Source organism: Labeo rohita, chromosome 20 (assembly GCF_022985175.1).
Source record: "Labeo rohita strain BAU-BD-2019 chromosome 20, IGBB_LRoh.1.0, whole genome shotgun sequence".
Classification (NCBI taxonomy): Eukaryota; Metazoa; Chordata; class Actinopteri; order Cypriniformes; family Cyprinidae; genus Labeo; species Labeo rohita.
This window is the reverse complement of record NC_066888.1, coordinates 17,496,900-17,519,131: the sequence shown is the minus strand read 5'-3', so window position 1 is coordinate 17,519,131 and position 22,232 is coordinate 17,496,900. Positions and strand designations below refer to the sequence as shown.

Genomic DNA, 22,232 nt, shown 5'->3' with positions numbered 1-22,232 from the left:
AGAAAATAGATGTATCCTGTCATATTATAGACTTTATCTCCCAAAACCAGCCCACTCTTTGGGAGGGGCCTATACGGTTTGACCACCCACCCGGTATATTAACTTTTCTCCAACGCCACTTTTGACGATGTAACTAAACAGCAGAATATAACATTGATTCAATGTAATTTTGATTTAAAGTTACATCGACTCATACTGGACCGTTAAACTGTAAAATTAAGATCTTGAACTTTTCTTAACCTTACAGGTGATAGACAAGCTAATGCTAAGCTCATTTTGGTTCATAATGTAATAGTCCCACGGATCGTAACTGTATTTTCTTTTGCGATTAACGTCTTATGTGATTTACACCCTACTTAGTAGATGCTGTTTGCCAGCCCATGAGTTCTCAAGAACACAGGTAGCCAAGAAACACCTGGCTCTCTGCTTAGTGCATTCAGGGCTGTGTCCAGTACAAAGAGGTACAAATTACAAGAGATCTGATTAGAGGAGCAGATTAAAGGGAGATAAAAGTGCAGAAAGTGGTGCAGCTGGCCGTGTGTTCTGTCAGCTGTCAGTACGGCCTGCGGTACTGCGCTTCATTCATGTTGGTGATCACATTACAGAGGCTGGTCTTTCATGTCAGAACACCGCTTGCCATTCAACACTTCCACAGTGGATACACCCTACTCATTGTTTGGTTAATGTACTTGGGTGTGAGCAATCTTTTGTGTATCCTGTTATTGTGCTATTTTAATATCTTCAGTGGAAAGTAGATATTTTACCTGAGGATATTTTTTTTTCAACAGCATTAAACGTATATATGAAAGTAGGACAAAAAAATTCTGAAAGCAAGATTTTTTATGTGCTTTCTTTGAAAGCATAAACTCTTACCAGCCTTTGTTGGTGATAGTGAGGGATGTGTATGAAGCTACTGAAATGAAATGAAGTCATTTTATTATTCAACTTCATCCAGATTTGCATAGATTATGAATGACGTCATAAAGATTTATGAGAAATCGTAGGCCATCCATTTGAAGCCACCTAGTGGACAACAATTCAATAATGTGGTGTTGTCGCCCTCCTATGGGAAAAGTCTGATGACTACATAAAGAAACAATTATATTATATTATATTAAGAATTATGTCACATAGTTACATTAATTATATTCTTAAAATATTAAGATTTATAATATTTTATATATTCTATATACATGTTATTAAAGCTGTTAAGTGTTATAATAATAATAAAAAAAAATGTTTTTAAAATGGTATCTATTTGTATATTCATTTATGTGTAATAAATCTTTTGTAGGCTAACATTATAAATTGATTAATTTACGTATTTTAATTGTTTCTTTAAAAAGAATTCTTACTGACCCCAATTTTTTAACGATCAAACGGTCAAAAACGACTATATTAAAGCGAATGGTTAAGGCTTTAACGCATTTCTTCATTACATTTGGCACATAGGTCCAACTGACGCAGAAGACCTTGTTTTGGTTGATTGGACCTTTTTGCTCTATGCCTCATCTGAGCTCGAGCAGATAGATGGCGTAGCGACATTGCTAACCGAATCCTGACGCTTAGCCCTCCCCTCATTGTTTTACTGAATAAGAGGAGGATACAACACTACATGTAATATTTGCTCACGGCAAACTGAAAGCGAAGAGCCCAGACTCTATTTGAGCTGTTTTGTTGTTGAACGAGGCATTAAAAGCGAGTAATGTAGGACGGATGGTGTAACGTAAAAGTACTAGCAGCCTGCTAGCGCTTCATGTATGTGTTTGTATGTGTGTATGTGTGTGTGAACCCGGGACGCGCATAGGCTTTTTTTTTTACTCAATAACACTCCACGAAAGAAAAGTGCGAGCAAATTTGCTCGGCTAAGCAAATATCAGGAGTCGCTGGCTTGGATTTTGGCTCGTTTTATGAGCAAGAAGAGAAGAGAGGACCAGTAAACTTGACTCAGGTAGGGTTAAAGGCATTTTTTTCTCCTTTTTTGCTTTGCTTGCTAATCTGCCATGGCGAGCTGCTGAAGTAGCTACATTTACAGTTGTGCCTTGTCTATTAAAACCACAACAGCCTGTGACTGTTTATCTACAATGTTGGTTATTATAACCGGGTAAACTTAAAATAGTAAGCTATTTCACTCTTCCACACTGAACTAGTAAGCAAAGCTTAGTTATTATGGTTAGCTTGCATGCTAAACCAAAAGAAAACATTAACATAACGTAAGTTCTTTAATTTATTGCACAGAGAGGTTGAAACAACTAGATACGTCGCATTTTGCTAACTTTTTCACCCAAAGGAGCTGTTAGGAGCTACCTGAATGCTAAATGCACATAAAGCTAGGCTAGCTGAGTATGCGTAGTGTGCAGTTATTACAGATGTAATGCCTTCATGTATGCGGACACGTCATTTAATAAAGAGAAAGATTCATGCATGGATGTTCATTTGGAGCTGTCAGTAGGCACCAGCATGTCATAACCAGTTTCAAATATGTGTCAGACTTGATTTAAAAGATACTCTTTCAGTTGCCCAGCATAATATATAGATCCTAATGAGTTCCAAAAGCATACTTGGCATGTTCGAGATGTTTGTGCTTGTAAAAAGCTAGTATAGTCCCCATGAGAGAGCTGTTTTGCTTCATCTAACAGGTCCTCCCTCAGTGACCTGCCTTTATTTGTATTTAAAAAAGGAGGCTTGTGCACTGTGCCTTATTTTGGACCTCTGTAATTAGACAGGGTATTGTTTAGGAAAATTAGTGGACAGGAACATATTCCCCTGTCTTTGTCTTGACTGTTTATTTCCTCTGGAATTCTGGAAGTCGTCAGGGTCTAATTAAAGGCAAAGTTTTAACTGGTGACCAAATTGGTTTACATAAAGTCCCATCCTGTTTGGCCCCCCTGAGTTCATTCACCTCTACAGTATCTCTTAGTTTCCCACACAGAGCTGCGCTAATAAAACAATTGTTTTGCAGCTCAAACTGCCTTCTTTTTGATAACAGAGACGGTCACAGTGAGAATTATTTGGCGTAGTAGGAAATATTCAGCGATTTCAAGTGCCTTCGTTATCAGATGTCCCCCAAGCAAGACTAGCGACAGAGTGATTTCCTGATAGCCTAGCGCCTACCCATGAGAAACAAAGGTAGACGGTTTAATGGAACAAAACCAAGCCAATTGTGTCCTGCTTTATCTGACGCTGCTCTGTTGAGAGAGTGTCGTCCTTAATATAGCTCAATCAGCACCGTTGTTGTTCATCAACGTGGGTAATTCAAGAAACAATCGAGTGAGGAGAGCACTGTGCGGTTTGGGTCCTGCAGTATGTTATAGACGTGTTTTGACTGTGGTTGATGTGTAGGGGTTTCCCCCCCTCTTTTTTCATCTTCCTGTGATGTAGACCATCCTTTCCTCTGCTACGGTGCTGCAATATGTGCCTGTGCCAACAGTTAAGTCAGATTTATGTGTGATGGTGCTGCAGCTCTGTGTTAAAGGGATAGTTGACCTGAAAATGCGAGTTCTGTCATCATTTACTCATCCTCATGTCATTGCAAAACCTGTAGCGAAATGTTTTGAAGAACATTCATGCAAATCTGTGACTACTGCTACAAAAATTCCAAATGGCACAAAAGTAGTTCATATGACTTGTGCTCTGGATAACAAGCCATATGATGCTGGGAGAAGAACAGGTTGAAATTTTAAGTTGTTATTCACTGATAATCTTGCCACTCAATGAGATTATAACTTGATTTGTGAACTGGATGACCTGGGTAATTGTAAAGAACCTGCTTTTGTTCACTGATCAATTTCTTGAGTTCAGTTAACTTACTCAGTGGTCTGATCTTTGTTGCAGTTTGAGTTTGCACCTTACTTTTTGATCTGTTCCTCATAGCTTTCAGTATGACTTGAATCTAGTGCAGCTTGCATTTATAGTATTAATAGAATACAGTGCTTTTTCCGTTTTAGCTTTTGGTTCTGTCGTTGTATAGAAATGAACTCTGTACAGATTCCTCAAAAGGTTATTTGTTTAATTTTTTGATTTTGTTTTGTTTTTGTGAACAGTTTTGTTTTTAATTGTAAAAAGCATAATGCATATTGCATAGAGACTAGGTGAAAATTATAGGCAGGGCTTGAGTGAGGATTTTTCGTCTCTGCTGGCTCATTCAGGACAGTAATTCAGTCATTTTTACTTGCCCTGCTAGTATTTTCACCACATGGCACAATTATCCATTTTATTTTTAGTGACATATCTGTGTATGAGTCAGGAAAATATAGTTTTCATTGACTGTTTGCTTTGACAACAAATATTTTGAGTTTCTATTTTTTACTTGCCTTACTATATGCACTTCTGTCTAAATGTTTGGGGTCATTGAAAATGTTTTTTTTTTTTTTCTCCATGATTTTGTACAGTCTCTTATGCTTGCCAAGGCTGCATTTATTTTGAAAATACAGTAGAAACTGTAATTCTGTAAAAATTTATTACAATTAAAATAACTGTTTTCAGTTTTTTAAAAAAAAAACATACTTAAATGTAATGTAATGTTATGATGACAGCAGAATTTTCAGAAGCCGTTACATAAAAATAAGCACAGTTTCCATCTAACAAGTCAAAGAGAACAAAATCGTCACTTATAGATAAACTGACACCATATATTACTAAGAAAACTAGGAGAAACCACCGAATGTAGTAACTTTCATATATAATACATTACTTGCACCTCAGAGCGAGCAGATGAAACACAATAAATGTGATTATTTCTTTCAGAGGTGGATGCTTGCTGTTTGGGAACGCAGTTGTGTAAGACTGCGAGGCAATTATACAGAAATACTTTGATGGCAGACTTTGCTCAGGCATTTCAGAATGACCATAACATTTCAGATGCTGTGGAATGAGATCGGTCCACTGGTTAGACGGGTTTTGCTGTCCCATCACACAAAGTCACATGACTTTTTTGATGCATATGGAGGAATTTATTCGGCATATCAAGTCAAAAAGCGAGCTTTTTTGTGAATGAAAGGATTTTTATTCGAAATGTGGCTTTTCCATCACTGATGCAACGCTTTAAAATGCGCATAAAAACAGGGTGATGGAAGCATACATAGCTAGTGTCACATGATCCTTCGGAAATTTGTTTTAATATGATGATTTGTGCTCAAGAAACATTTTTTAATTATCAGTGTTGTAAAAAGATGTTCTGCTTAATGTTTGTGGAAACTTTTTTTCAGGATTATTTAATTAATAGGATGTTCAAAAAAGGGTTTATTTGAAGTGCAATATAACTGCTCTCAATCGATTTAAAAAAAGAAAACTAATCGGATATTTTTTTCTGAAATTAATTGCGATTAATCCCACCTAGCATTAAAGATTTTAAATATACTTTTATATTGCAATCATTTAACATTTAATCTTCAAATTAATGTAGAAACAACATAAAGACAGAATATTTTTAATATTTAGTTAATGGCATCTTTTTTATGACTAAAGGCGAGTATCATTGAAACCAATACTACTGATATTGCTAGGAGATTGTTCTTTTTTTCCTAATATTTAACCATTGACTATAGCCAGTAAACATTATAATATAATTGAGTTATAAATTTTTAACATTTGTTAGATTTTATAAAATAACTTCTAAATTAAGTGAACTTAATGTTCACAGAAACAATTATTTACCTATGCCCTTCAGCAAGTAGGAAATATACGGAAATTGATTAAAGTTATCAAACACTAAATTCTAAATTAAATATAGATGAATGCTTAAAGCTACAAGTGTTTTTAATTTCCTAATTTTTCTTCTGTTCTTTGATTTAAAAGACATCACAGCAGCTGGGTTATTAGGTTATTTGGCTGCTATTACTTTAAGAGCTCCCTCTGCTGCTGAATGTGCCACAGGTCTGACATGCAATAGTAACATATGCTCTTTAATATGAAATGATACAGGTTACAGCACGCGCTGCCGTATTTGTGCGTGCAGTCGAAGAGAATGCGTTACGAGCACAGTATAACTGCTGACAGGACAGGAAAATTAATTTTTACTGACACATGGCCTGACAACATCTCATCTGAACGCAGTTCACTGTTGTTCCACTGAAGCTCTCTCTTGTCACCTGCACCATTTCCGCGCTTGTTTGACTATGGCCTGTGCGTGTCTGAAAAGTCTCCTGTTTGATGTGGTCGTAAAAACGTTCTGCATCTAAATTAACTTGATTCCTGTCAAGAAAAAAGAGCCAGAAGCAGTTGTTGTGAGTGGGGTGGCCAACCCTAGCCCTGCCCCTGTGTTAACTGCGTTAAATATTTTTAACGCCGTTAAACTAGAAAAATGAATCACCTGCGTTAACAAGCTAATTTTGACATTGCTACATTATATTATTAATTTTAATCTATCTGTTAAATGTAAGTATTAATTTCTTTTAAAAAATGCGGCTTGTCAAACTTATGAGAAATGTTTAAGTTTGCAAGACATTAAAACACGTCTATAATCAGTGAATACAAGATGTAGTGACAGTGCAGCAACTGACCCGATAGGACAAGTGACAGATCTGCCAACTGTCCCAAAACTCTCTCACACTGTGGACCATCAGGCCATCCTCAATTTGTTGCACCCTGTTTATAGGGATAACTGCTTTACAGCTGACAGTATCTAGTCAGTGCATTAAGAATCGTTCTGAAATTTTTGCTGTCATGAATAAGTTCACTGTCTCTCTGTAGCAATGTGCCAGGGTTTTGCAGACTGACTGTGTGGTTCTTGTGTACACTGTAAGGCCCCAATCACACCGAACACGGTTTTTAGGTCTGAAAATGGGAGTTGCACCGCACTGCCTTTTTTTGGTGACTTTTAAAAAAAGAGCAGTGCGTTGCAGTTTTTTATGTTGCTAGGCAACCATTAAATCAGCAGTCCTGTCAGTCTAATCAAAGGATTGTAGCACGAGCGCTCTAAAATCTTTGGTTTTTGCTGTTAAGTAAACTGTTATATTAGCAAAAACACAGCTCTGGGTAACCCGCGATAGACACCAAACGTTTCTTCTCCATCACTGCAGTCTCCAGACTTTCTAAGCAACAGTAAACTTTCGTCACCACAACAGAAGGCCCGCCTCTCCATTTATTCGATTGGACAATGGAAAAAAACGCAATGACATTGGGCGCTTTTCTGCTCAGAGTCAACTTCAGGCGCTCAAGGCGCCTCTTACTGCAAAAACGTGTTCTGTCTGATCAGGGCCTAACATGAGTAGCTGTATAACCTTGAAAAGCATCAAACAACTGCAAGTCTGGTTGTATCGATTAACGGCGCCCCAGGTATGATTCAAAAATAAGGTTTTATTGGACTTTTGTTGTCTGCGCACTCATAATCTTATAGTAATCTTTTTGCAACAAAAGTATGATGATTGTTATGAAACATTGCTCATCTCTTCATATTCAGTACAATGATGTTTCAGCTCATTTGGCTTATGTATTTCAGGCAAACAAGGAAATTTGCTGCATTATAAGGGCGGCAGCTTTATACATTTGGACTTTGCTGACATAATTGCTATAATGGTTTGCTATTTTTTGTAACATGAAGCCAAAAATGGTAGCTGGCTGATGCACATGGATATAGAAATATGAATAAAATGTTTGTTTTTTTGTTTCAGTGTGCAGTCTTTGAAAGTCCCTGTAGTTTCACAAGCACACTGGCTTGACCTCTGGCTGCTGTCACTGGAGAGAGAAATTGGATGGGGAAAGGAAAGTGGGACATGTTTTCATTTTCCTCTCCCCCCTTGTTGTCCTTGGCAACCACTTTTTTCCCCTTCTCTTAAAATGACAGGCTGACTCGGGTCCCAATATTTCACCTTGTCCAATAGGATGTTTGAGCTCTCCTTCTTTTGCACATTCTCTCTCTTACACGCACACGCGCACACACACACACGCGGGAATTAAGTGCTCACTTCCTTTGTCTAGCCCTCATCATCATGCACTAATGAAACCCAGCGCTGTTCAAGACCAAGACTGCAGCAGTGGATTTATTTCAAATGCTGGAAATGCTATTTTTCACTTATTTCTCAGAGAAATGTCATTCTTGGGATCTGCCATATTTTACAAGAGTAATGTTGCAGCATAAAAAGTAATGGTAAATTGCAACGCGGAGGGAGTTTCCCATATGAGACACTTCCTGTGCCTGTTAACTTGCAGGTTGACATCATATGTAGCTATTATTCATTGAGATGGGAACATTTTTGACGTTTCCGTTCAGAAAGTTGAGCTTTCGTGCACCACATTGAATCAAACATAAAACAGAGAGCATAGCCAGACATTTTATCTTCTTCACCACCCCAAGTCCTTTTTTTTTTTTTATTTGACTATATTGAGTATCCCTCCCAGGCCTGAGGGTTGTATCAATCATTCAGGAATATTGCGTTGCAATCTAAAGTCTCTTAAGTTTAACTCTCATTCAGTATTACCTCTGTGGCTTGACATCACTCTTGTAGGAGACCTCAGATCTCGCAGGCTTTTATTCATTCATTTTAAAGGCATGGAATAGGCAAAAGTGGTTTGTTGGAGTGTGTGTTCACAAACCACAACTCACTGCTGGAATGCCCAGCTTGGAGTGTTGCGGTCAGGGTATTTAGGTTTGTTTTTTTTGTCTTTTTTTTTTTTTTTTTTTGCTACTTTGGCCTAGACAGAGGGTTATTTGCATTTACTCTTAGCTTTTTTACTCTCAATGATGTTGTATTATTGAGATAAAGATGTTTATAAGTTTTTATATTTTTAGCTGCAGTACATGCTGTGTTGTAACTGTTTGGGTTGTGGATGGTACAAACCCTGTCAGTAAAAAAAGATCATGCACTTTAAATAGGGCCTTATGAAATCTGTTTTTTTTTTTTTTTTTCCCAAAATATATTTTTCCAAATTCAGTTTTTGTTTTAATTTTTCTAGATAGTTTTTTTTTTTTTAGCTTACATTTTTTAGACTCCCTTTAAATGGTTAAAAATATTAATAAAACATGTTTAATTAATTGAAATCATGAAACACACATTTTGACAGCAATCTCTAAAAGTTTAACAAAAATTACATTTTAAGGCCTACAAGGCTTACATTTTAATGAAGGAGTTTTATTTTTTTTTTACCAATTTCTGTGTTTTCTATTAATGTTCTGGATTCCATTTTAATGGTTTCATTCAAATTTAATACTTAAAAGCATCTCTAATAATAGTTTTTATATATAAAAATGTGTTCCTTTATTTTTCAGAAATACTTAGTGTATTTACATTTTTCTATCAAATAAATTTGTTAGAGATGTTCATTTCAGTTACTTTTCCTAACTGACAGCTGACGTTCATTATCCGATTATTAACCGTTAACTGACAAGGTTATTTTAAATTTAAATTGAATTATTTTAGAAAGGATCTGTTAAAAATACCAAAATTAGTTTTCCAGTGATTCATTTTACATGCGCAAAAAGCAGCAAACAACAGAACATGAGGATTCACATGGACGCATCACATCACGCTCCTGCATCGCTTCTGCGAACGGCGAAAAACATAATAAAGCTAGGCTATATATATAATGAATGAATAGGCCTATACGATAAATAATTTTACTTAATTAACAAAACGAGAGAAAAAACTGTGGAGAAAGTAGCTAGTATGCAGAGTTTTGGTTCATGTGCTTTGCGAAAGGAAGATGGCTGAAAGCGGCATCTTATTTTTCTTTATCTTACAAAAGCACAAAGATATGTTTTTATTGTGAATGTACACAAATAAAAGCAAACCGTGCCACGCGCACACACAGTTAAGCATTGCTAACTTGACAATGCAGCCTTTCCATTATCATAAAAAAATACAGTCAGCCAAACATATGGAAAAAAATCACACTGCTTAATCAACAAAAGTGAGTGAAGTACAAAACCAGGGTTACCTAATAAATAATATTTTGGCATTTAAATGCATCTCAAATACGGAAACATTTGGATTTGTGTCGTATGAGATGGCCAACGTTAGTTTCAGTTTCGCTTTAGATTAAAATTAAGTCGTTTTGGTGTTGTTTCTATAGCCTAGCGTCTTATATTTTTCATTCTTGTTCTTTTCTGAATACTGTTAAATTTAAATAATTTTTGTGGAGTGAGGGAAATATAGCCTAGTCTATGTTTGTGGTGTTTGTAAACATTTTGCGTTGGCATCAGGTCTATGTATGAATGTGATAACAAAAAACTTTATAGGCCTTTTTTCTCTCTCTCTCAAAAATGCAATTTTATTTCATTTTAACCATCCAGCAGAAGTATTAAAATATTTTGATAAATTACTGAAAAAAATTAAATGACATTTTAAACCATTTAACTGATTATCGGTCAAAATTTTTTCTGTCGGTTAATGGTTAACCGGTTAATGGTTAACCGGTTAAAATAAGCATCCCTAAAATTCGTATAAATATTTCTTATAAATATTCTTTAAAAATAATATTTCAATCATTTAATTGTTAGTATGTTTAATTGTTAATATTGGTATAATAGAAGTGCTATCATTACATTATTTAATTTTTTTGTCACAGTTTCTTCAAGTTGAACTGAACTTTTATTTTGACAGGTTCCTGTAAAGATTGTTTCTTTCTGTATATGAGACAATAAAAGTTTTTCTCAAAAGAAATGGTAAAATGCTCATGAAGTAATTCTCAGAGCAGTTCTAGAGATTGTTTGCGTTCATGTACTCGTATATCAAGGAGGTAGAGGCTGAAAACAACACAAGCATCATGCACATCTTAGTATGTGTAGTAAACAAAACCGCCCACTTGAGTCATTCATTCACACAAAGATCAGGGTTGCCAAGTCCACGTGGTTTTACCTGAAATTGCACTACTTTTTACACTGTTCCCGCATGTAGTTTTTGAAGTGCGCTGGTTAAAGTGATATCTCTGGAACGTGACTTTGACAGAGGGGGAGCTCTGACCAAGGGGAAAACCGTGGAAAAAACATGATTGAGCTAGTTTTGATTAGCAGTTGGGCCGGTTTTGTGTCACTGACCTGGCAACCCTGACAGAAACTCGTGGAACATGCAGGATTCATATTTAAATAGTATTTTTAGTATTGCATTTTTGCTTAAGTGTACTGACCTACTTTTGATTTATTCATCCAAAATTTGACAAATTCCGTGTTAGACAGTAAGTTCAATTTTTATGACTAGATCCGACAATGACGTCTGCGTTTTTCGCATCACGGAAATCATAGGGCTCTATTTGAAGCATCACTGCTAAAGCTATACTCTGATAGATGGGTATTTTTGGCCATTGCATTGTCTCTCACACTATTTGTTTTTTCACTCTTATATAAATGCCCCAATTTAAAAAAAAAAACAATCCAATCTGAGTTAACCCAAAATCAGCCTAATAATACAGGGCTATCTTTAGACTGATTAGTTGCCTAGTCATTCAGGCAATTTGCAGACTGAAGTTGATTTCAAAAACAAGTAGATTTGCAAATCACTAATGCTCAATTGGTTTTTAAATAGCCAATTGCTCGTTATGTTAGCTTGAAATGGTTTGCCCACACATTCAATAGCTTTTCTAAGTGTAATAAGTAGACAAGGCTCTATCCACATGACCATCTAAAAATGCATTTCTAATTCTAGGCTATAGTCTCAGCAGGGATTTCAGAAGCGCTTTCCAAAAAAGCTTTAATTTTTGACTGACTGGCTTTCTGATGGCATTGACAGGAGGCTCTCAGCGACCTGTTTAAGGTTTTTGATAATGCATTAGCAGTCTGCCCTGCATCAGGCTTCACTGAGACTCCACGTGCCACTGAGATGATAGTGAAGCCTTCACTCCGTCAAGCTTACTTACACTCTGAGACACACTGGAGCTCCCGGTCATCCTTCTCACCGCAGGCTATGTCTTTCCTGATGTGTAAACTCTGATTATGAGAAACAGATTGTAGTTGTTTACAGTGGTGCATAATCACATTTGTACTGGGCACAGGTGACTAGACAGTGAAAGAAGCAATAATGTCCTTCACACTTAGATTCACTTTGATTAAACACTAATTTTACGGAGGATTTATATCAATGGCTTCTATTACCATAAGTCTGCATGGTTTGTGCAAGCATTTAGATGTTGTATACCTGGCACACAGACAGGTAGAGGCGAGAAGCAGAGCTCAGAGGTAGCTGGAGGTTGTATACAGGGGAGAAGTGCTTTGCACAAAGGTGCAACGGGAGCAGTCAAATGTCCCCACCCCCATACACATAGATAGTCCATAGTGATTAGCCTATTTCCCTTACTCTAAAAGTCGGAGAGCCCCCTAGCACTTCTCTGCTTCACAGTAATGAGGTATCATGGTCACAATGACTCATCTTAATGAGCAGAAAATCATATGAACAACCTTCGACTCGCCCAGTAAAGGCCTCCTCGCTTCCTTTGTTTCATTTGGATCGAGGCGTTTGTCCTCAGAAAGTGAACGCCTACCTGTATCTGGACTGGCATATCAGGTCACGCTCGGCACAGAAATACTTACAAAAGTCTCTCCGCAGGGAGGAGGAAGATCCAGTTTCAACCTCGTTTTGGACACACTTTTAGTTGTCCATTGTGGTTGAAGGTTTTTTTTTTTTTTTTTATTTTTTTCTCTCCATAAATTGCTCTGCTTCTCTAGCACAGAGACCAAAAAAGCTGCCATCCTAATTTTCCCTCTCTTTGGATCAAGCTCATAAACTGTGGACTTAGTGGACGCAGATGTCAAATACATTATCATGCTTGTCGGTCCCGTGTTGATCTAATTCTCTGTAGTTTTTAAGAATAGCCAAGGTCTTGCTCTATTTATACAGTCTTATGTACAACAGAATGATTTTTAGAAACAACATGCTGGAGGGTCTGATGAGTGTTTCAATATATTCATTTGTCTCTTTTACAACAGGAGTGTTTTGCCAAGACTGATAGTCCGTTAATTACTTCGATCAGTGGTACTTTACAAGCTTCAGCTGTCAGTGATTCAACAACAATGGATGGCTAGAAGTGACTTTTAAAAATAAAATGAGGGTGGGGATCAAGGGATAGTTCACCCAAAATGAAAATTCTGTCATTATTTACTCACCCTCATGTCGTTGCAAAACCGTAAGACATCTTCAGAACACAAATGAAGATATTTTTGATAAAATTCAAGAGCTTTCTGACCCTGTGTAGGCAGCAACGCAACTGACATGTTCAAGCCCAGTCAGTGGTTCAACCATAATGTTATGAAGCTACGAGAATGCTTTTTGTGCACAAGGAAAACAAAAAATAAGTCTTAAGTCTTTTTTTTTAATGTTCGAATTATTAAATCAGTCTTTTTTTTGCTATTGTCTCTTGTCACTAGTCTTCCATATACAGCAGTCTGGAGTCATTTTATCAAAATGAATCTTCCAAAGAAATGTATATAGACCAAATCACTAAATTAAGTCCAGCTGAGTGTGGAAACTGCAGCTGAAAGCGTAGAGGTAATTACATAGAAAGGACACCATTCATTAAGGTAATTGTCTCTATTGCTTGCGTTTCTCTCTGTCTTGGTGTTCTGGTGCAGAATGTTTGAGTTGAAGGAGAAAAATGGATTTCGATGTCGAGTTCATATTGTGCGTTTCACATCTGGTTTAGATTTAGCTAGTGCAAAGGAATCCCACACAGGGTTCATTCAGCCCCGGTTTTGTTTAACATTAAGTTCGTTTACATGCACTTCAGAAGTTTGATTTCGGACTAAAGCAATAATTTTGTCTATTTAAAATGTCAGGCACATGCTTTAGTCTGACTGAAATCCTACCAGCCTAATTTTTGAGAAGCTGAACTGTCTAGATAATGCAACTGTAGCTTGACTTCATTGTGCCATATGTATTTGAACAGACAAATGAAGACTGTCTTAACTATGCAAAACCCAGCGGTGGCTTATTACTACACATGTAAATGTTTTTACTGTCTCAGGGTGTTAATGAAATAGTTCATGTTTCATTAGTCAAATATTTGAATTTTGGTAGAATATAGTTTTACAAAAGTACCAGACGATACTGTAAACTCATTCCTGTGTTGAAGGAATCACGTCTGCCACACACAAGGGCCGACTGACGTCTAGGACTAACAATGTTCTAACCGCAGACAAGCTATCTTCCACCGTCACATCTTGTGGCTCAGTCAAACATTTGTGTGATCTGGGAATTCCACATCATTCTTCCCCTCCTTTCCTTTTTCCTCCTCCTACATTCATTCATGCATCACTGAAAGGGTCATAGGCTGAGTCTACTGGGAGTGCGAGCTGATGAAAGTCCTTTTAAAAATTGAACAGTGGTGGACTCTTGCCAAGGAAGGGGACCGAAATCGTACAGTTTTTCACATTCCTGCTTTTACTTTATAATTTATTCTGTCCCAGTGGCTTAAATCATTAAAAATATTTAGACGGAATGGAAATTGTATTATGTGACCCAGTGTGGTTTGGACTCTGTAACACACAACAAATATTTAGACTAATTAATATTGACAGAGATGTTGCAGCAGACTCATTCATGTTGTCAGCTGAAGTGGCAAGGGCTGGTTTTAAAGTATTAACTATAATGCTTGAGTCAGTGAGGTGGTAGATTGTGGTATTGATCAGTTGGCCTCCTGTTCTCATCTGTCCAAAAGTGTGGCACTACCGTTTACCTCAATCACCATGATTAGATAATCCCAACACCCCTCAGCTAGGACCAGCACTCTCCCTTGATGGCTCTGTAACAAATAAGTAGTAAAAAGAGGAAAAAAAACACACTCGTAATTTATTGACTCAAGGCATTTAGGGCTGTCACTAAAGGCTATTTTGGTAATCGAGTAATTGTTGATTTTTCTGCCGATTAATCGGATAATTGTAATTAATTTTTTGGTAATATAAATAGACTTAAGTGAACAATAACCTTCAAAAAGCAAATAATCATATGGTTTTATTGAACAAAACTGTTAAAATGAACAACAGAGCTAACGTGCATTATGCATTATAACAAATACAGAGGGCGCCAACGGCCTGACGATTGTTTTTACACTTAACTGTGCGATCTAATCCTTGTTTAATATTGACTAAACAACATTTAATTTGTATATCCACTTACACTTTAATATTTGGCGTTTCTTTATGACAGAAATACTATAGACACAAATTTCTTGAATATGTGGACAAAACGTATAAACTCTGAGTGAGGGTTTGAGCATTGTTTTGAAATTGCGATGAACAGTTAGCATATTGAGAAAGCTAATGATGTATTCTCTTGTGCTTGCGTATGTTTATAAATGATTTACCTTACAAATCTAGTTAAATGGTGCTTGTTGCGTTCTCAGATGAACGTTATAATATTCAGAAATGGAGTTTGAGATGCTTCACACATGTAAATAATAACAGTTTGTGTGGAGCAACATTTAACATTTACGGAACTGCTCTAAGGCGCATGTATGTAATCTCAATTAAAGCATATTTTAAACTTGCAATGGATATATTTGTCTAATTAAATCGTAGCATTTGGGAATTCACAATAGCATTATTCTTTTTGATTTTTAAATGGATTTATTGTATCATGCAGCCTTGGAAAACAGTCCAATAATCCATGGAATGTGACACTTCCGATATATTGCAGATTACTCAACATCAGCAAATTTGCAATTGAGGATTTTTTAAAATCAAATACTCAAATTTATATAAGGAATTGTGACAGCCCTAATTGTCATTTATGCATTTGTAGGTTTTACTCCTGATTTATTGACTCAAGTCATTGAAAATTTCAAAAGGTGTCTACTTTTTTTTTTTTTTTGAATTTGCTTAGGACACCAAAAATGAGCATGACGATATGTCCGGCCCAAGTGCTTCATTCTGTTTTATTTACAGTAAAGCCATTTTGGGTATCATACTGTCATGAGTTTGGAGAAATGAATGAAGTCAGCGTGGCATTTCCCTTTTGCGGAGGAGAAAGACAGATAAAGATGCTTAGATGAATGGAAAAATAATCAAAAACAGGAAGCAGGCCAGTTTGCCAATAAAAGCACAAAACATGCATAATTGTCCTTCTGCCATGTGTGTGTGATACCAAGAGGTTGTTAGAGTAAACAGTGAACCGTTCTCATGTCATTGGAACTGTTCTTATGATGATACCATTGAGAAAAGTCTTTCTTTGTCATGCAGGCTTTAATTATTTCAAGACAAAGGATTTTAAATATTTTATGCCCATAAACCTGAAACTGTGCATGATCTTCTAGAGCTAATCCCATGAAACCTGCCAAGTAATGCCCAGATCAAGTTTCTCCCCAACACCAAAAAATCAGCATTTTTTTTGCAAAAAATAAAAAGCTATCTGCTGTTGTGACTTCAGGACAGTAAAACATCTACCCCCAGTTCTCAGTTCTCTGATTCTCATATTATTTTACTGTAAAAATACATTTAAATGAACTTTAGCGGTTTAAAATAAAATTAATATTTAAGAAGCAGTATCACAAATACCTAATTTATACAGTTGAAGTCAAAAGTTTACATATACCTTGCAGAATCTGCAAAATGTTTATTATTTACCAAAAATAAGAGGGATCATACAAAATGCATGGGATTTTTTTTTTTTTTTTTTTTTATTATTAAGTACAGACCCGAATAAGACATTTCACATAAAAGATGTTTACATATAGTCCAAAAGGGAAAATAATAGTTGAAATTACAAAAATGCCCCCTGTTCGAAAGTTTACATACACTTGATTCTTTTGTTTAGTGATTGTTGTTCATGAGTCCCTTGTTAGTCCTGAACAGTTAAACTGCCTGCTGTTCTTCAGAAAAGTCCTTCAGATCGCACAAATTTTTTGCTTTTTCAGCATTTTTGTTTATTTGAACCCTTTCCAACAATGACTGTATGATTTTGCAGCTGAGGGACACATATGCAGCTATTACAGAAGGTTCAAACACTCGCTGATGCTCCCGAAGGAAACACGATTAAAAGCTGGGGGTGAAAACTTTTTAAATGTAAAGATCAGGGTAAAATTACTTATTTTGTCTTCTGGAAAACATGTAAGTATCTTCTGTAGCTTCTGAAGGGCTGTACCAAATGGAAAAAATATAATGTTTAGTCAAAATAAGAAAAATATATCTTCATTCTTCAAAAGTTTACACCTTACTCTTACTCTTACTGCATTGTTTTTCCTTCTAGAGCAGGGTTGCCCAACCCTGTTCCTGGAGATCTACCTTCCTGCAGAGTTCAGCTCCAACCCTGATCAAACAAACCTGTCTGTAATTATCAAGTGCTCCTTCAGATCTGAATTAATTGGTTCAGTTGTGTTTGATCAGGGTTGGAGCTAAAGGTAGGTAGATGGAGGAAGGTAGATCTTCTGGAACAGGGTTGGGCACCCCTGCTCTAAAGCATCAGTGAGCGTTTGAACCTTCTGTAATGGTTGCATGTGAGTCCCTCAGTTGTCCTCAGTGTGAAAAGATGCATCTCAAAATCATAAAGTCATTGTTAAAAAGGGTTCAAAATGCTGAAAAACTCTTTCTCTCTGTCTTTTAATTGCGGAGTTGAAATGTGACTTTGACACCCCTTCGTGAGATTCGCCCAGTTACATGTCATCACATTTCCATCAGGGACGGACCAATAAACCACTGATGCTTCGCCTGTGAACAGCGCTGCATTATTTAGGACAGCGAATGAATGAATGCAGAGAATGATGACAGGGAAAAGCTTTGGCTTATGTGTTTGTCAATTCTCTCCCTGACCGCTGTGACCCAAGCATAATGAACATCATCATCAGTCAAGATAAATCCATATTAATTACTTTGAAATTCATGCCTGAGACAGTTCTCATATACCCTGTTTATTAACTTGGGAATTTCAGAAACATTTTGTGCTTTCAATTTACTACCTAGGTTTGTCACGCCTTTTATTAAAAAGAGGAACATCTTGAATCTGTTGTCTAAAACATTGAAGTGACCCGATACTCTTCTGATGTTTTATTTTATTTTTTTTTCTTTCTTTTCCTTGCTTAGCAACAAATCAGACTTGCCAATCCTGGCATCTCTAAAAGGCTACTGGAACATGGCCAATCTCCTTAGAAAACATCTCATTGTCCTGTGCCGGCCTGACCTTTTAGGACCTAATTAGATGTTTTATGAAATTGTATTTGCTGAATCTCACATTTTGAGTGCGGGTTGTGGGTCGAGTGTTGTGTGAAGCATTCCTCAAGTTCCCTGCGGAAAAGGGCGAGCCTTGTCTGTCAAGGCAGCGTGTCTCCTGATGAAATGTCAGGCCTCCTCATCATCAAAAGAAGCACTTTGGGGTGGCATGCTGTCCTTCAAGGGTGCTGGTCTCCTTATGTTTCACTCAATGAATTTTGTTGGACGTGACGGATTAAAATTTGATGGCGTGGCGTTTTCGCTCTGTTTCTCTTCTTCGCCCAGCTCTGATGCTTGGGTCCCTGTGGAATTCCAGTAGAAAAGCAGGACAGGGTGGACCAGACGACCTGCAGCTGGCCTGGTGTGGCTTGGCTCTGTCCACGCTCATTAGTTTCACACGAGCCAGACCGCCACTGCTCACAGGAAACTGCCACGGGGTGCCCGTGACCCCTCCCCGCCCCCCATCTCTGTCTCCCCACCTCAGAGAGAACTACAGACACCCTGGAACAGAGAGCCCTTTATACCAATGATTTTCAATGGACATTGCTTATGCTCAGTGGTCTGGTAAAGTGTTGTACCCCAAACACATTTAACTTTCTCTCTCACAGTCTCCTTGCTCTCATGCTACCATGCAAACTGGATGTCATTGGCATTCACGTGTGGCAGTGGAATTTGGGTGCGTGTTTATGTTGAAATCAAATGGGATATAACTGGTCCTGTCCAAATGCAACAATGGAAATGGCAGGAAGAACATTGGGAATACATTCTACAATGTCTGTTTGTTGTTACTGGGTCATGGATATGCAGCTATGTGATTTGGAAGAGTAAAGTGACGTAAGAGCTTGTGCCAGCTCGGTTCAAGGAATATTCTGGGCTCAGTAAAAATTAGGTTTCATGGACAGCATTTGTTGTCTGCATAATGTGTATCATTGCTCAGTTTTTGTCTTTATTCTCATTTCTTGTCTTTATTCACTTATTTTATTTTGGTAAAATAAATACCTTTTATTCTGCTAGGTGGCATTAAATTAAACAAAGACATACAAAGACATGTTTCAATAGGTTTGAAATAAATACAAAAAGATTGTCAAATCTTCCACAAAAATATTAAGCAACACAACTGTTTTCAGTATTGAACTTTTATTAATATGTATTTTTTGAGCAGCAAATCAGCATATTAGAATGATTTCTGCTGAAAATTCAGCTTTGACATCATAGTTCGTTCTTCTGTTAAATTGAGTATCTTTTAAACTTGATTTTAGGTGTTTCGTCATCATGGAAGCAATGTTGTCAAATTAGATTCATGCAAAAGTTTAAAAAAAGTGATCTGTTGTTCCCTGCTAAAGTTATGTTAACACAGATGTTGTTTACATCTTATGTAGGGCCCTTTGAAATTCATTTTATTTATTCCCAAATTCTGTTGTTGTTGTTGTTGTTGTTGTTGTTGTTGTTGTTGTTGTTGTTGTTGTTGTTGTTGTTGTTGTTGTTGTTGTTGTTGTTGTTTGTTGTTGTTGTTTTTTCTTTTGTTTATATTTTCTGGATTTATTTTTTTATTTTTTATTTTCTGGACTCTCTTTTAATGGTTAAATTATTATTGTTGTTATTATTATTATTATTATTATTATTATTATTATTATTATTATTATTATTATTATTTTTTACAGTAGAGCCCTATGAGTTTTGTTCTCTCTCTGGAAAATAAATTAGAATGAAAAACATTAAGGACTTGAAACACAATTTACCGGAATTTATAAAAAGGTAAAAAAAAAGTCATGTTTTTTTTATATTTTATTTTGTTTATTCATTATTATTTTTCTTTCTTTCTTCTTTTTTTTTTTTTTTTTTTTTCTTAAATTCAGTTTTATTTTTAGAATCACCTGTCATCTGAGATAGTAAAGCTGCAGAACAGCCGAATTTCTTCTCTCTGCGTAGCATTTAGGCACAGGCCGAGATGAAGAAAAATCACAGTGTTTCAAAGGCAACGCTTGACTGTCTCAGATATTAAGAGCCTGTTCAGACAGCCTGACATTCAGGACTTGAAACACAATTTAATGGCAGTTTATAAAAAGTTTTAAGTAAATTTCTCTTGATTAATTGATTTTATTAAATCAATTTCTTTTTTTAATTTATTTATTCATTTATTATTATTATTATTATTATTATTATTATTATTATTTTTTACAGTAGAGCCATATGAGTTTTGTTCTTTCTCTGGAAAAAAAAAAAAGGAAAACATTATTATTATTATTGTTTTTTATTATTGTTATTTTTTAATGAAATGAAAATTAAAGAAACCCTTCTATTTTTGGCAAAGTGCTGCACAACAGAGGTTTGTTATTAGTAGTACTATTTTGCTGCATTGAGTCATATACTTCTTTTACAATTTCTTCAAGTTAGACCAAACTTTTATTTTGCTGGGTTTCTGTGAAGACCTTTAATTTGCTGTTTCTGTAGCCTATGATATGACAATAGTTTTTTAGTGAATGAATTGTAGAAATGCTCATGAAGTGACTCTCAGAGCAGTTTTAAAGATTATCTTTGTGTTCATGTATATATTGAGGAGGCATAGGCTAAAAAGATGAGCGCTTCAGTATGTGTGTATTAAATGAACAATTTATTCACTCCGAGACATGCAGAACATCCGGTTTAATATTGACAGATAGTATTGCATATTCAATATGAAATACTGAACTGAATAATTGCATTTTGATTTAAGTGTACTGACCTACTTTTGATTTACTCATGCAAAAATTGGCAAATTCCATGACTTTCCACGTAGTACAGTAAATTCCAATTTTATGACTAGATTCAGCAATTCTCTCTTTCGCGTTGCGAAAATCATAGGGCCCCAGACCATCTTATGTCTGTTCGTTGAAAGTGAGTATTTGTTGTGTTATGGATTGGTCCTGTTTAACCCCATTATAAGTGATTCGGTGTAACCCAGTAGTCAATATTGTGCCACAGAAGCTGTTGATTGAGCACTTTTATTGAACCTGTAATATTCCTTTAAGGCACTGCTGCAATGTCTGCTGCCCTTTTTATGGTGTGTTAAGTTGTTTTGTGTAATATTTTAGTGTGTATGAACATCTTTTTATAAGCATCGCAGTGCTGCTTCGTTTCTAACCACAAGGCCCGATTTAATCCGTCGAGTCCACAAACACCCACCATATGGGACACACCCAGCCGGAGTGATGATGGCAGGCTTTTTCAGGGGAGGATCCACATAGAAACCCCTGTCATCTGGGATAGTAAAGCTGAAAAACAGCCGAATCTCTTCTCTCTGCGTAGCATTTAGGCACAGGCCGAGATGAAGAAAAATCACAGTTTTTCAAAAGCGACGCTTGACTGTCTCAGACATTAAGAGCCTGTTCAGACAGCCCGTCTGAAACAGGTGCTCCTGTTAAACGCTGACCTTTCTTTATCAAGCCGAGTCTGATTCTTCTAAACCGGCGAGGGAAAAAGCATTGATCAAGGATCAATTTCCCTATTCCACTGAAGTCGATGTGAGAATGGGAATGAAGCTGGGTCAGAGGCAGCTACAAGGAAAACCACCTCTCGCAATTGATGAACGAGTATACAGGCTGATTTATGTGACCCAGTTTGAGGTTTGCAGACGCACAGGGCACACATTTCTCGACGTTTCACTCTGCGGTCTCTTTGCTTTAGATTTGTAGTCCAAATAAAAGAAAACGTTGGCTTTCTGAAGTCGTAAATGTCGTTTTGGGTGGAAGCGAACCTAGACGGTTTGAAAACCTTGAGGTGCATTATTGATACTTTCCCCTGCAGCAACGGTGCAGAGGCTCCCTATTGATTTGCCTAATGTGGCAAAACTGCTCCACTCTCCTGCTTGCTTACATAACTGCTGTCTGTGTCAGCGCCTGCTCTGGAGCTCTGCAGCATTGAAGAACTGTTCATTTATTCCCTCTCCATTCCTGTCACTCACATTGAGAGACAGTTGTTGCATCGGACACCGTGATTATCATTTTTCACCACCGAGTGTTTATAATGAGCCTTCTGTCTCTCAATGTAGGCCTTATCTTTGACTAACGTTTTTAGCACTTTAAAGCAACTTTATTAAACACTGCACAATGCACCGCTACTTCACCTGATGGAGGGTTCGGCTGTGCTGAGTGCATACAAATTCAACAATGCTCGTCAAGTTCACGGTGGCTGT

General features: G+C 36.7%; 1 protein-coding gene across 1 annotated transcript in view; it reads left to right on the top strand.

Moving 5' to 3' along the window:
• Positions 1 to 1,529: 1,529 nt before the first annotated feature.
• btbd7 (BTB (POZ) domain containing 7) overlaps positions 1,530 to 22,232 on the top strand; it is a 58,282-nt gene continuing 37,579 nt past the window's right edge. The window contains exon 1 of the mRNA XM_051138660.1: positions 1,530 to 1,951. The gene's annotated coding sequence lies outside the window, so the exon portion shown is untranslated. The remainder of the gene's footprint in view (positions 1,952 to 22,232) is intronic.